This window comes from Malaclemys terrapin, chromosome 2, assembly GCF_027887155.1.
Source record: "Malaclemys terrapin pileata isolate rMalTer1 chromosome 2, rMalTer1.hap1, whole genome shotgun sequence".
Classification (NCBI taxonomy): domain Eukaryota; kingdom Metazoa; phylum Chordata; order Testudines; family Emydidae; genus Malaclemys; species Malaclemys terrapin.
In genome coordinates this window covers 20,243,560-20,259,477 of record NC_071506.1, presented here as the reverse complement: position 1 = coordinate 20,259,477, position 15,918 = coordinate 20,243,560, and the positions used below count along the sequence as shown (strand labels likewise).

Here is a 15,918-nt window from a genome sequence, read left to right as displayed (position 1 = left end):
TCAGCTCTTAAATAGCTTTAGCTCTTTTGTGATTTCAGCTCTTAGTGATTTCAGCTAGTAGTAGGGGAGCCCCAGTGCAGGTGCACTATTGGCCCAAAGTGAACTCAGCTCAGCAGTCTGTAACTAGACTCCTAAGGGAATCAAAGTTAGCTCTGACATTCAACAGTGGAGAGAGGAGGAGGTGCAATTGGTGTTTCAGGCCCACAAAAGGGACCCACACCACCAGGTACCAATACCTGTCCCCATCCTCTCTCAATTCACTGGATTTTGTAACCCATGCCCCTTGACAAGCAAATGCTACCTAGGTAATGGTGAATGACTCACTCAGTTCCTTCTGTCATACAACAGTTCCACTGGCCTTGATTCACAGAATCAGGGTAACAAAACTTTATTCTTCCTGCCCCAATAACAGAGAAACTGGGGATCCCACACCAGCCAAAGTAACCACTTTCAGTTGCTGTGGTTTCATGCCAGGCGAGTGGGTGTGCCTATGCAAACAAGATCAGCCCCTGGAGTTCTTTTCCACACTCGCCATAATTCACCACCAGATGTCAGGGTAGAGCTCATCCTGACTCTGCTTACACTTCTATCAACTGAGTTATAGGCTAACTCCTCCTGTAGTGGTTTGCTAGTAGCCAGCAGACTTCAGCTTCTTAAGTCAAGCACTATCTGGTCATTATATATACTCCTCTTCCTGCCCTCCCCCCGGCCATAACGCTTTATTTTATAAAAAAAAGATCTCAACTGAAATGTGAAGATTGCTGTTCAATTAAAAAAGTTATAATTAAAAAATCATCAAACAAACAAAATATGCCTGAGAAAATGTTGAACAGAGTCAGGATGTGACATTAGAAAAAAAAAATCACATGGAGAACAAAGGGCGTGTCCTATACAGGGGCCAACAATAACCAAAACACGGCTGAAGAGCAGTGTTGTCTGAGGGTTGTTTCCACAAAGTGGGGGGAGATGGCCTTAGCTGGATGTCCAGTGAGAGCAACTTCCAAATGGGAAGCCACCGGCAGAGCTTGATTACACAGCTGACCAGGCTTGGTAGTGGAGACCTTAAGAGTCTGATTGTATCAAAGGTCCTGATTCATGAGAGCACTTGAGCTTACATGCTGTACTGAATAGAGATGCTTTCCTGAATAGGGATCTTTTCAGGCTCATAGAGGAATTTCTGAATATAACCAGGTATCTCCCCATCAAGGATTTTAAAAACCAACAGGGTCAGCTTAAGATAAATTTTCTGTCTTATTTTCTATCCCTTTCCTATAGGTTTCTAACATTCTGTTCGCTTTTTTTGACTGCTGCTACACATTGAGCGGATGTTTTCAGAGAACTATCCACAATGACTCCAAGATCTCTTTCTTGACAGGTAACAGCTAATTTAGACCCCATCATTTTGTATATGTAATTGGGATTATGTTTTCCAGTGTGTATTACTTCGCATTTAGCAAATAATGCAACCCCTGTGTAAATTACATGGTTCAAAGAAAAATTTTGGTACCGTGTCCAGAGACATGGATTTGCATGGAATAGGCATAGGTGAAAATAACGCCCAGGTTCTTACCCCATCTTCCTTCTGAGCTTGCCATCTGTGATGCAAAGGAAGAGAACTCGGTCATAATGAAGCCAAAACCTTTTCACTAGTATGCCTTCTGTTTTCCCCAGGTTGAGACCGAGGCATCTCTGATGCATCCCAATGGCAATATCATCCAAGCATCCCTCCAGAGCTGAGAATGAGCTAGAATGGGCCACAGGGCAAGAAGTGGACAATTGTATTATCACCATCCTGATGATACTCTACTGCACATTTAGGAATATTGCCATGGGGCCTTATGCATGAGTTGAACAACATGGTAGCTGGGACAAATATGTAGGGATGCTGTATTTGAAATATCTTTGAGATAACACATTATTCATCAACACGAAAGGGGCACTCAGAATGCATCAGCAATTTCCCCTAAACAGTGAAGTGATAGCTCTGGATCAACTTGAGTCATCTCAGACTAGATCATCTGGTTCCATGTAAGCAAAGGGGCCAAATGACCCTGATCTGAAACATAAAGGAATCACTCCCAACCAGACCAAACACTCCCAACCTGGTCTTGAGCCCAAGGGAAGAGCTGTTTGGTGTTCAGTGGTTACTCAGGCCCAAAGCCTCAAAGGTTTCTAAATACCTTTGAGGATCTGGGCCGCAGTGCTTATTATTATTCTGTGCCTTGATCCCACCGCCTGTATATAGTAAGGAGAGCACTGCAGCTCCCTGCCCAGATTCTATCTAGGCAGCTCAGACTTTAAAGGCACAGTCCTCAATATCACATCTTCCCTTCCAAGCAAAAACTTAACAGCAACACTTAAAAAAAAAAAAAAAAAAAGTGCCCCCTGCTCCACAGAGCTTACAGCCTAAATTTAGACTAAAGAAAGAGAACAGCAGGAGGGACGTTGGTTGTCAGTGTGTTCTAAGAGTGCTAGGAAGTCATGGTGAGATGCTCTGAGATATAAAAGGTGACCACTGAATCATTGGAAGAAAACCTTAAGATTAGTTCTTCTTGTGCCAAATGAAGAAATAAGTCATTTCTTTTAAGAGTTTTATAATCCTTGTATCTAGGTGTAAAGGTGAGTAAATCCATCTATATCTGTATTATTATTAGATTAAGAAAAAATGGTGAAATTACAGATTCTCAGATTGAGTTTAACGCTCTAAGGCCCAGATCCTCAAAGATAGTTACCTAACTACCCTTGATTTCAGGGGGAGTTAAGTGCTTAAATACCTTTGAAGAGCTGGGGTCTTAATGAGTGTTTGGATAAGGTACACTAGACATAACAGTGGATACTGATGAGTTACATGAAGCTACGTTACATGAAGTCAGGAATAAAATAGATGAAGAATTAAATACTTTTAGAAAGAGTTTTGTCCCTGAAGACAGTAGTAAGCATCCAGAAAAGAGTAAATATAGTTCCATCACTGAAAAGGGGAGATTCTGGGAAGGAGTCTGAAAGGCAGACCTGGTAAATCTGACAGTTATATGATGACATATTTTTTGTGATTATATTTATGGATAGCTTAAGGATACATTTGGAAAAGTAAAATGTAATAAGTGTGAGATGGCATAGATTTGTGAAGGGGTAATCATGACAATTTTGATTACATTTTTAAATGGAATAATGATTGGCCTACATATAGAGGAACCCTGTAGACATTTTATATCTGGATTTTCAGAAAGATTTCAACAAAGTTTCACGTGATGTATTACTACATAAGCCCTCTAAATATGGCTTAGATAACAAGTACTAAGATGGCTAAGGAATTTATTATTAGAAAACTGAGGAGGAACGAGCTGGACTGGATATATAAAGACAAGAAATTGAAAGCAGAGGGGCTGCTGGGAAATAGGCTGCAGTCACTCCCTGGGAGAAGGGAGGAGTAGGTGGAGGCTGCAGAGACATGTAGCCTGAAGTTGCACCCTGGGAGGAGGAAATAGTGAAGCTGGGAAACCCAGAGAGGCAGACTTGGTAAGGTAAGGGCTCAGGGAAAGGCAGTAAGGTCCAGGAGAGAACAAACTTTGACCCCTGGCTAACGGGTCACTGAGTAAGGAGTATAGGGCGGGCTCGGGTTCCCCTGTCAGCCACTGAGGGAGTGGCACTATGCGGCAGTGAATGGGAAGATTGCCCAGGATTGCTGAAGGAAAAATTTGGTACCCTGGAAGGGGGAAACACATAGGGTGACCTGGCCGGAAGGCAGGAGCGGGGAAAGCTCCCTGAAAATGTGGGGCCACTGGCATCTGAACCGTGCACTGCCCCCCTTCTCTCCGAAGGCCTGCCTTCATGCCACCCCTTCCCCCGAGGCCTCATTCCTGTGCCCCCACTTCCTCCCAAGACCTCTGCCCCCTCCCCTCCGTCACTCACCTTATGGCCAGTAAAAAGTGATAGGGCCATGGCCCTCTGGCCCCACTGTGTTCTGGTGTGCCCCTGCCAGGAGGCCAAGTCAGAAAGAGGAGGCTGCAGCTCGTGGAGTGAGAGAGGGGCTGCAGACCAAGAGAGAGAGGCGGAGAGACAGCATGCAACTGCGGGAAGGGGTGTTGACCTTGCAAAGCTATTCCCCAGAATGGACAGGAGGAGGCACCATTCTAGTGGTGAGTCAAGCACCCCATCACAAGCTCTTGGGGCATCAGTGGAGTGACACTGATTTATATCAGCTGAGGATCTGACCCCCTGTGATTAGAAGTGTTGTTGGAAGAACTAATCCCTGAAGTAATCATAGTTTAAACAACAGTGAATTAGCTAATATGGAAGAACAGAAAATATGAGCTGATTGATACATGTGCTGCATGGATAAGGCCTACAGAGCAAAATTTTCTAAAGTTCCAATGTCCTCTTCTGCATAAAGCTTATACCCACAAAATATGCACCCGTTGCATTGCGGCTGCCAAAATGGAGGCTGAACCCTCAGTCCTTCTAAAAACGTATTCCTCAGTATTTAAATGTTTCATCCAATGTGTAGTAGCTGAAAAGGATGAGAATAGCAGCTAGCTTTTACATAGCACTTTTAATCAGCAGATAGTGAAGCACTTTAAAAGAAGGTCAGTATCACTGTCTCCGTTTACAGGTGGGAAAACCAAAGCACAGAGGTGAAGTGACTTGCCCAAGGTCAACCAGCGGCCTAGTGGCAGGGCCAAAGACAGAACCCAGCTCTCCTGAGTCCCACTTCAGTGCTCTAACCACTGGTATGCTCCACTAGAGAATAATATAAGAATAATGAGCTACCACTTGGAATCTAAGCACATTTGGCACTGTGACAGACTGACAATATCCTGTAATATCCTGAACAACCCTATGGAATTATGATAGACTTTACTGAATTAAGTTAAACCTTATTGAATTAGGGTTAATACCTTTGGGCTACATTGTATACACAATTGCATTTTAAATGTATTGTTGTGGCATTGTGTGTATCTTCTCTAGTAGGGAGGGGGGACGCTAATGTATTTCCTGCATAATCAACCTTTGAAGCCATCACCCCTGGAGAGAGAGATGCATATATTAGTTCAAACTGGATTCTCCAGAGAGAACAGACTTTTGGATAAAAAGCCTGGGTTTAAACAGACTCTGGGCCTGATCCAGGAAACTGACAGGAATCCTGGTCTATGGAGGGCCCTAATCCTTAGGGTAGACTTGAAGGGACTGGGCCTTTGAGAATCCATAGAGTGGACTCTGGTGAGCTTATTAGCACGTATGTAGGTTCTTTTATTGGCTTTAATGTTTTCTCTGTGATGCTTTTCACCTTAAGAATAAAGGAGCCTAGCTTAGAAAGAGCTGTGTGGTAACTTAGACTGATTGCTACAGGTATGTTATCAGTATCTGAAGAGAAAGCACGCAGGTCTGTTTAGGCAGACTGACTTTGCTGGGAAATACACAGCAAACTGTTCAGCCTGGACATACCCTGGTTAGAAGGGAGTGAGACACCAGTTTCCACCCAAGAGAAGCAACAGTTGAGAAGGCAGAAGCTGAGAATGGGTGCCCCTGCAGAACCACGGAGGGGAAATACAGGTGGCAGATCCTATGCTGTATGATAAATAGAACTGACAAAACTGGAGTGACTTAGGCCTGAGTGACGACAGTTGAGGACTGAGCTATTTAAACTGGCCAAGAGTTATAACATATTATTATTTTTTACTGTAATTGCAGCAGTGCCCCTAACATGCCAGGCACTGTACAGACAGGAGAAAATGCTTCTGCTGTGCTGAACTTACAATTAGGAAGAGGTACAAATTACAAGGAAAATGACGAGGGATGGGCTGTCACAGCCCTGGTGTTTCACCAGGCACTTTTGTCATGTGTAACACAATAACACAATCTAGCTTTTTGTCCCTCTCTCATGGCAGTGCCACATATAACCACTTGTGAGTCTGCTGCTGCCCTTGAGCTAACAGACTGAGTCCTTGTATCTCAGCCAGCAGGTGCTCATAGTTTTTAGATCCAGAGGGTCAATCCCGTCCCAGATGTAGGGGACTCAACTTGTTGACCAAGATGGTACCATCCAGTTCTATACTCGTATGCCCTGAGCACAGACATTGCTAAATATATAAGTCCTAATAAATTAATCAAATACATAGCTATCTTCTTACCCAGCCTCATTTTATTTAACCGTGTATATTTTTTTAATAGAGAATGATTAGGGGAAGCTGGTAAAACCCAATCGGAATTCAGTAGGAAGGAGCAGGGGCCATGTTGGGGGAGGGGGAAGGGCATATGTGGGTTCTTCATCCTAAAACCTACAGAAATACTTGTTTAAGATAGCAACAACAACCAAAAAAAATTTTTTTTTCAGGTGGAGAAATGGGGAAAACTATTAGAAATAGTTTGCTCAGCCTTCCCTCCAATGTGCCCACATGTTACAAATTGGTTTGAGCTATTTCTTATTTCTTGGGTAGGCACCATCTTTTTGTTCTGTGTTTGTACAGCACCTAGCACAATGGGGTCCTGTCCATGACTGGGGCTCCTACATGCTATTGCAATACAAACACTACATTAAAATCAATCAAATTTGCCTTTTGAAGGGTTCAGTTGATTAAAACTGCTTGCTCTACGTGCAGTGACTTTCCGTGGGGAATGTCATTGCCTTAAAGCAATGGAGCTCCGAATGAGCCACAAATAGTGCAGCCACCAGCAAAAACATGGTGCTGCTGAGTATGTGAACCACTAACTAATGAGCTGGCAGTGAAAACAGAATAGCCCGTGGCCAATGGCAGGTCTCCCATAATACGTTCCTCTGCAATGGGTAAGGCTGCACATGCTTAACTTTCTCCTTTAAAATAACCCCCTCTGTCCCTCAAAATCTTACCTCCAATAAACTGAAAATCATCTTGTATTTCCTTATTACAGCCACTTAAAGGAAACTAATATTAAACATCAATAGCAATCAAGAATACAGATTTTTTTAAATTGGTGTTAGAGACATTGAGTCAAATGTCTGTAGAATCCCTCTAGACATGAACTTTAGAAGAAACCCTTGCCAAATTGCAGCAATGATGAAAGTTTTAAATGATATTCAGTTTTCACAGGCTAGCAATAAATATAGCGTTACACTGTACATTGACCTTGCAAAGGCATCTGATAGAACAGCTTGTAGTCAACTGTAGGGATTTACTTGCTTGAAAACAGAGTGCAGCAAACTAGATTTATTTATGTACATGAGGCAATGTTACAGCATATACTCCCCGCTCTAGTTTTTATACAGATTGAAAGGAAATCTGGTCAGCATTCAAATGTTTATTTCCATGCATATTAAAAGCCCAGAATAAAACCCTTCATTTTTATTGACCACTTCTGTAGATAGTGTTATTCTCCATCTAAATATATAAAATTTTATATTGTGTCTTCAGTCATCGTGAATATAATTGCATTAATCTGGAGTAGTGGGTGAATGTGAACACAAAGCCAATGTTTTCTAATTATCACTTTTTTAACAATCTATTTTTCTCAGCTTGACAAATACAAATACTTACACTTGATAGTAATTTAAAATTTAAAATTCATTGGCAGCCAGCTGATAAGACACATATCAAATATTGGATTTCACTACTTAAACAGGCATTTCCAGAAGAACAAAGAGGATTCTGAGAATGACTTTCATTTGTTGCAATGCCTCGATTATCAAAGTTACTACTAACCAAAACTTTTGGTTCTGCTGTGTCCTCTGTAGCTTTACATATACAGTACCGCATCCCTATTTATCAAAGGTCTGTTCTGTAGATAACCTCTTTCAGACAGAAGAATTATACTGTATGTGGGGCACTCACAACTCAAATGCAATGCTGATTTACAATTTTGCACTCTTTAAGTGCAAGACTTCAAGGATAAAGGAAGAACTAACAATGTCTGAGAGTAAGAGAATAAACTACTCTTGCTACTTTGAGACAAGTTGAGGGAGGACAGAATGGAGAGTCGTAAAATGCAGTGATACTACCCTGCTGGAGGGCTAGCTCAGTGGTTTGAGCATTGGCCTGCTAAACCCAGGGTTGTGAGTTCAATCCTTGAGGGGGCCACTTGGGGATCTGGGACAAAATCAGTACTTGGTCCTGCTAGTGAAGGCAGGGGGCTGGACTCGATGACCTTGCAACATCCCTTCCAGTTCTAGGAGATAGGATATCTCCATTAATAAAAAATAAAGTGCTCTTTGGTAATGTTAAGATAGACAACCAAGAAGACCATCCCTGCCTAAGAGAATTTACAATCTACATGACAGAGAGGGATCAAGAACTGGATGAGACAGCAGATGAGGGAGGTGGAGCTGTGTGGTGAATTCACAATAAAACAAATCGAGTTTAGTGGAAAAGCAAAAATCACAGCTCATCACTTCTCTAACTAATGCCAGATGGGAATGAATTCTACTCGTTGTGGTAGAAGGAAGTTTTTAAGAGGGATTTAAAAAAGAATAAAGTGACAGCTTTATAATTAATCATGTTTATTATGGTAGTGCCTAAGGACCAACCAAGAATGGAGCCTCATTGTGTAGCCACTGTACAAACAAGAGTAGTAGATGATTCCTGCCCGGAAGAGCGTACAGCCTGAATAGCCAAGACAGACAGCAGGAGGGTGGGAGAAGGGGTAGAAAACATAAGCAGAGTGACCAATATGATGGCAGTGAATGTAGTTAATTCCATTATGTTTTTCTGGGTGTGGGGAGAGGTTGGGAACTGGGGAGAGACAGGCAGGAAATGACTTTAAACTAGAAGAACTAAGAGCAAGCCAGATGCTAGCTGTTCGTAGACGCAATAGCATAATGCAAGATGTTTTGGACAATGGAGTTCCAGGCACAAATGTAATGAAAGGCTAGGGTGCATAACTGAAAATGATTGGTGGGGAGGCTGTGCAAATGTGAATGCTAGGCTCATCTAGGCATATCTCACCTAATCAATTCCCTATCATTGCAGGGGCCTTGGGCATTGGTGGCACCTTGATGTCTCCTGTTCTCTGCCTGTGGCACACAACAATTTAGGGCCCCGAGGACTGAAAAGTTTAGTTAGAACAAAAGCTATTGGGCTCAATATAGGGGTATGCAGGTGAAATTTAATGCTTGTGATACAGGAGGCCAGACCTAGATGATCTAATGATCTCTTGTGGCCTTAAGCTTTGTGAAACTATGAAAAGTAAAAAGGCACAGTTCTGAGGTGTATAATGTAAGCACAATAAAAACCTAATCGCTGTGAGGACAGGGCTAAAATGAGAATGTCAGAAGTCACACACAGCTGCTATGGAAGGGACTATGAATAGGGTTTTCAGTGACTATGTGGAGCCTACTTGGGAAGAAGAGGTTGGGTTGAGAGGCCAGGAACAGCTAGCAAGTAATTGTGTAGTTCTGATCTTTTAACATATGTCAGGGTTTAATTGCCAACTGAACTACTCCATCAGAGGACTTTGCAAAGCACAGTAACTATGTCAACACTCTTGCACTGCTTTGAAATTAACTCAGACCCCTGGGTTTGCAACAGATGTTGGTGAAGGGGAGAAAAGGCATTAACAATACTTATTTTTAACACTAGTTCCGGAAAATAATCCTGACTCACATTAAGTTTTTCAGATTCAGAAACCAAGGCTAGCTCTGTTTAATTTGAAGGATGCTGACTGATGATTGGGTTTTTTTTTGAGACGATAAGGGAGATTTCATGTTAATTTGGAAGAGTAATTAATGTTTAGTAATTAAGAAACAGTCATCTTTCTAAAATCTGAGTTGCTTTTTAAAACAACAGCAAAAGGACACAGTTTGCTAATCAAATTGTTCAAGTCTTGAAAATCGTATGTACCCACAAGGGGTATTTTCCATTTGATTTAATGGGATTAGGGTATTTGCAAATGGCTTCCTTGTATAATAATTATAAGTTCTAAAACCTAACTTGAGGATCATCTTCGGCTCAAAATGACAAGTCTCTGGCAGGGTTGTCTGTTCTTGTCTTAGGGATGGTGGAAATTCAAATTCCTCGTATCTCCTGGTAATTAGTTTAGCACCTCCCCTAAATCACGGCTCAAGCCTCCTCCCTGATGCTTGCTAATCAGAGTAGCCTCTCCCCGCTCCTCGCATGGGTTGGGTCCTGGGTGTTTTGTTGCACCACCTGTTGCCTCCACCCAAGGTGACTCCATTCTGTGCCTGGGACACAAGGGGTGCTGTCCCTTGGGAAAATGACCAGTACAGCCACTCTTAACAAGGAGTATAACCTAATACACAGGAAACAAAATATAAAAATACAAACACCAATAAACAAATTGCAACACCCCAAAAATAACAGTGTAACAAAAGGGGACAGGAAACAGAGTCTCTAGAGAAGGAAAGGGTTAAGGTTAACTAATAAATGCCAGAACAGTAATACTATAACAACTTCCCCACCTTCCACCATTCACAATTGTGCCACACGTCCCAGCTTCCTTCCTGGCACGTTCCCAGGCAGACAGAAAGCCTCTGGTGCGTCTGGAGATGAGTGTAACAGCACTGCAAATGTTGGCCAACTTAAAGAAAATGAAAGGGGACTCATAGTGTTTTCAAACCTGGGTGGGGCAGGGCCCTTTCCAGGTATGGAGTTTTGTGGAGATCTTGCCTGGCTCTAGGAAGCCAGTGCCAGGTTTGTTCCCTGACTCTTTGGACACTGAGCTGGAGCTGTCTGACCACACACCAGATCCCCCAGCAGTTCACAGTCTCCCTTTGTAGGAATTGGAGCTAAGAAGAGACTCCCTGAGCCATTCTCCTTCTCTCTCAGCTCCAAACTCAAAAATGAAGAAACTCCCTGAGCCATTCTCCTTCTCTCTCAGCCCCCCAATAAAACTAAGCCTTGTCCCTTTGTCTCTGAGTCAGGCTGTCTCCTCCTACCAAAGGGGCTGAGCATCTCACGCTCATCATTGACTCAGGAAACTGTCTATATAAATCACCCGATCAGAAGCCTCCCTATTTGGATTTTGAAGGTGTTTTTCAGTCTATTCTGTCCCTGCCCTGGACACACAGCAAGCTCAGAAAGTCCATAAGGTAGGTCCCTTAGAGTCTCAGTCCAGCATTCCAGGAGCTGTCAAACTCCAAAGAAGGTGTGACCCTAAGAACCCCTCAGTGCCAACTGGCAAAGTGTTCACTGTTCTGTAACAGTTATTCCTGACAGGCCTGATAAAACTCAGAGCTTTGACATTGCTTTCATAGTATTTTATCCACAGAGGGTCAAGTGAGATCTCTAATAAAAGCTTATGTCATACTGACCCTCATAATCATTGTGACATGTATGTATGGATGATATTTAAGGAGTTATGTATATATCCTGGGAAATATGTTTTAAAGTCTGACTCACAGAAGGTTGTCCAGAGGCTACCTTCTGACCACACAAAAGATGTATATTCAATGGTCTGCCTTACTTCACATGTGAAATAGGGATTGTAAAGTCACACAGTGGAAGACCGTTTGCGTACAACATCAACAGGAAGATAAGCGCACCAGGGAGTAAACCATGGTTTCATCCTGATTCTGGGGACAAAACAATGAACTTTGGGGATATAAGGAGAAGGCAAAAAGACACCTCTTTATTCTTAACCAAGGAAGCAAAAAATGCTGTGCTTTTGCATTGATGAAAGAGGGATCCCAACCATGTTGGTTGGAGATGCTGGGAGATGGCTTTAAGTGGGAGAAACTAGGAAGCATGTTATTTTTTGTTTATTTTAGATATATAATCATTTCTGTTTCCATTATTATCCTTACTCAGTATCTCTTCATTCTTAATCTTTGATAATAAATGTATGATGGTTTTCACTATACATATATCTCAGTGCAGTGAGATATATTCTGATCCAGAGTTGAATCGAACAAGCTGGTGTGTGCATTATTCCTTTGGGGACAGCTTATCTGGTGATTTCTGTGAATGTCCAGTGGGTAAGGCTAGACACTGCAGAGGAACACTTCAAGGTGATCTATTGTTAACCTGCAACACAAAGGAAGGGCTGGCAGAGCCCTGAGGAAATTGTATGGGTAACTAACAGACTGGTGATGTCAGGGAGTTGACACCCAGTTAAGCACAAGAAAATTTTCGTCTTGCTGGAGGTAGGCAGATAACAAGGTGACTTGCAGTACTGGACACCCCAAGAAAGCCTCACAGGCAGTACACTAGACTCTAATGTCTTTGGTAAAGTTGCTTACTATCATCTAAAACTATCTGCTTGAACCAGCACTGATTTTTCCAACTGTAGACAACTGTACACATCACCATCATCCTTTCAGCAAAGGCAGGAAGTGAAGAAGTATATCCTGTCTCGTTCAAACTACAGCAGCAGTGTTAGATCGTGTTGTTATTATTTGTTTATGTGGAAACCCATAATCTACTGGGCCCTTTCCAGAGGTTCAAGAAGGGATGATCCTTGCTAGACAATCATGCAGTTTAAAGACAGACAGACTACGATGCTGCGTATATCCCATACAAGCAAGAAATGGGTTACTGTGGGCCTAAGAAGCCAATTAACATACCAGGCTCCATCTGAAGGGGTAGCCAGGTTTAACTGATGATGAAGCCCAGCTGGGAAGGGGCTGTGAGAGGACTATAAACAAAGGAAGTTGAGTAAAGAAGCGGGTTGTCATGCAATCTTGCATGAGGGTAATGGCGAAATAGGACTAGTATGGGAATCTCAGTCTTTGGTTGGAATGTGTACTGTTTGATAGCACATGGGCAAGAACTAAAAGAAAATATAGTGGAAATGAGAACTAAACCTGATAACTTATGTATCCTGGAAACATGGTTTGTTGAAAAGCTTGCTGTTAAAATTCTATTATATATTGCCTTTAGGCAAGACCAAAAACTAGATAGAGGTAGAGATGTTTGTACTTTCATAAGGGATAGTGTTCTCTACTTCTATGTAGTTTAATAAGTGCTGTTAAGATCCACATGTGGAAGAAAACTTCTCTAAGGATTTATTATATCTATAACCTGTGTGGGAAATCAGAAAGCTCGGAATTACAAGAAACAGTGAAGAATGCTAAAGAACATATATTATATGCAGTGATCTAAACAATCATAATAAGTTGTGGGGAAGTAGGACAACAACTGATATTAATGGTGCATGCCTAGTAATGCTCATAGATGAAAACAACCTAGGGATTTTAAATGATGGCACCACAAATAGATTTAATGCAGCAGATGAAGGTTTTCTTGCTTAGACTGAGGAATTATAATAGAAGATATTGCAAGCAAATGCAACTGGGACATATACATGGAAGAAGGAATGGGGTGTGATCATTTCCCTAAACTTATTACTTTTCAAGGACAAAGTAAGGTTGAAGGTAATGGAAAATTACCCACCTGGAATTTTAAGAAAGCTAACTGGGAGCTATTTACAAGTAAATGTACTGAATTTGTGACTGTTTCGTGTGAGTGATAACATAGAGAATTTCAATGATGATGTAATAAAGGGGATAATAGCAGCAGCTACTGTAGCCATTCCTAAGCTATTGAAGTACCCCAAAACCATAACTCACTTCTGTGATGGAATGAGGAGTGCAAAATGGCAGTTAAAAAAGGGGAAAACATCATACAAGGAAGCAAAAAATGTAATGAATAGTGAAGTGGGGAAGGGGCTAATTTCTAGAGAGGGGACTAGAAATCACAACTGCATTAAAAAGGCAAGAAGGAAAGCAATCTGCAAAAATATCTTTGAGGCCTGTATACAAATGCAAGGAGTATGGGGAAGAAGCTGGATGAACTGGAAGTCATGGTATATGAAGAAAATTATAACTAACTTGGCATTACAGTGATTTGGTGGGAACTCCCATGATCAGAATACCGGCATTGAGGGGTATAGCTTGTTTCAAAAGGCTCGGTAAGGGAAAAAAGGAGGAGGTGTTGCGCTGTATGTCAATAATGTAAACACTTGCTTCAAGATGCAAGAGGAAGTGAGCAACAGACCTACTGAGAGCTCTGGGTGAGGAAAAAGAGGGAAAAGAATAGTAGCAATGTCATGGTCAGAGTCTGTTATAGACTACCAAATCAGACAGAGGAATGGGTGAGTCATTCCACAAGCAGGTAACAAGATTATCTAATACACATGAGCTAGTATTAATGGGGCATTTTAACTTCCCTGATTATCTGTTGGTGGACTATTACAGCAAAACTTAATATGTGCTGTAAATTCTTAGCACGTGTGGGGGACAACTTTCTGATTCAGAACGTTGAGGAAACAACTAGGGGGTCATTGATTTTGGATCTGGTTTGGACCACAGGGATGAATTAGTTGCATGAAGGTGGTTGGGAACTTGGGAGGAAGTGATCGTGATATGATAGAATTCAAGATCCCATGGAAAGGAGGATGTGAGAAAAAACAAAACAAAGACTCTGGACTTCAGATTTTAATCAACTCAGAGGAATAGTAGGCAAGGTCCCATGGAAAGACCAATTAGGAAGAAAAGGAGTCAAAGGGGGTTGACAGTTCCTAAAAGATGTAATACCAGAGGCTTGACATCAAGCTATTCTGATGCAGAGAAAAGGTAAGAAGGACCACAAGAGGCCAATGTGGCTGCACAAGGAGCTTTTTAGCTATCTAAAAACCAAAAGGGATACATACAGGAAATGGAAGGAGGGGCGTGTCATCAAGGAAGTAAACATGAGAATAGCATGAGCATATAGGGACAAAATCATGAAAGCCAAGGCAAAGAATGAGTGATATCTGGCAAAGGATGTGAGACACAAGAAGAAGAGGTTGTTCAAGCATGTCAGACAAGAAAGAAAGATCAAGGACAGTGTGGGTCCCCTGGTCCAATGGGCCAGATTCCTGTAACTTCAGAAATGGGCCATACCAGGCAAGATGAAGATGCATATTTAATGCAATGCCATAAATCTAGAAGGTGCCTTACAGAGAGGGTTGAATATGCCTCCATGTCCTTAAACAGAATCTGAAATTGCCTAATGAAATGATCATAGCAGTCAATTGCAAAAAGATCACCTGTGACTTAAAACTAACTATATTAATAACAAGGAAGATAAAATCTCTCTAATAGGGACTTTTCCCCTAGTACACAAGAGGCAGGATGCTTGAGCAACTAGGGTGCTAGGCTAGGCATTGGGAGATGCAGGTTTGATGCCACAGACTTTGGACAAGTCACTAAGTCTTTCTCTGCCTCAGCTCCCCACTTGCAAAATAAGATATAGCACTTCCCTACCTCACAGGGGTGTTGTGAGGATAATTCAATACAGTAAAGACCATGAGGTGTTCAGATACTGCAGTAATGGGGCGCCATTTAAATACCTTAGATAAGATCCATTCCCACTCTTCAATGACAGAGCTTTCTGTGTGCTTTGTCTGTAAGTGAATTGCTCTGTAAGAACATTCAAGAGAGGAAAGCTCCTTTCTGGTTTCAATGCCACCAACAGAAGGGCAGAAAAAGAGGGAGGGAAAGTTGAATTTCAGTGTTGCATAAATACAAGAGAATATTTGTCTTGTGCTAGTGATACCATTTCCCCTCCTTAAGACTTACTTGCTATCATAACACCTATAAGAAATTAGCCAGCTATTACCCTCATCTTGCAAACATGTGCTTGCTTAACTCTAAGCTTGGGTAGTCCCCTTGAAGTCAATCAGGCCCAGATCCTCAGGGGCGCCCAACTACCAGTGATGTCTTTAGAGGAGTAAAGTTAAATATGTGCATAGCTGTATGCATGATCAGGGCATAATAATAGTAATATAGAGCAGCAGCTGAGAATAGTGAAAACTTCAAGACATACATACCTCTTAACCCCTGTGTATGTCTGGTTATTCATTTTGGATTGTAAACTCTTAAAGTCTCTGTGGTTCCCTACATGTCTGTATAGCACCTAGCACATTTGGGTTTCTGCTTTATTAGTAATAAAAAAAAACCAAAATATTTTAATATGCATCTTGAGACTAAGGGTGGGCAACTGGGTCAGAGAA

At 41.9% G+C, this 15,918-nt stretch overlaps 1 long non-coding RNA gene across 1 annotated transcript in view; it reads left to right on the top strand.

Moving 5' to 3' along the window:
- Positions 1 to 1,281: 1,281 nt before the first annotated feature.
- The window catches only part of LOC128831068 (uncharacterized), a 74,993-nt gene continuing 60,356 nt past the window's right edge, over positions 1,282 to 15,918 (top strand). The window contains exon 1 of the long non-coding RNA XR_008443736.1: positions 1,282 to 1,375. This is a non-coding gene — a long non-coding RNA (uncharacterized LOC128831068). The remainder of the gene's footprint in view (positions 1,376 to 15,918) is intronic.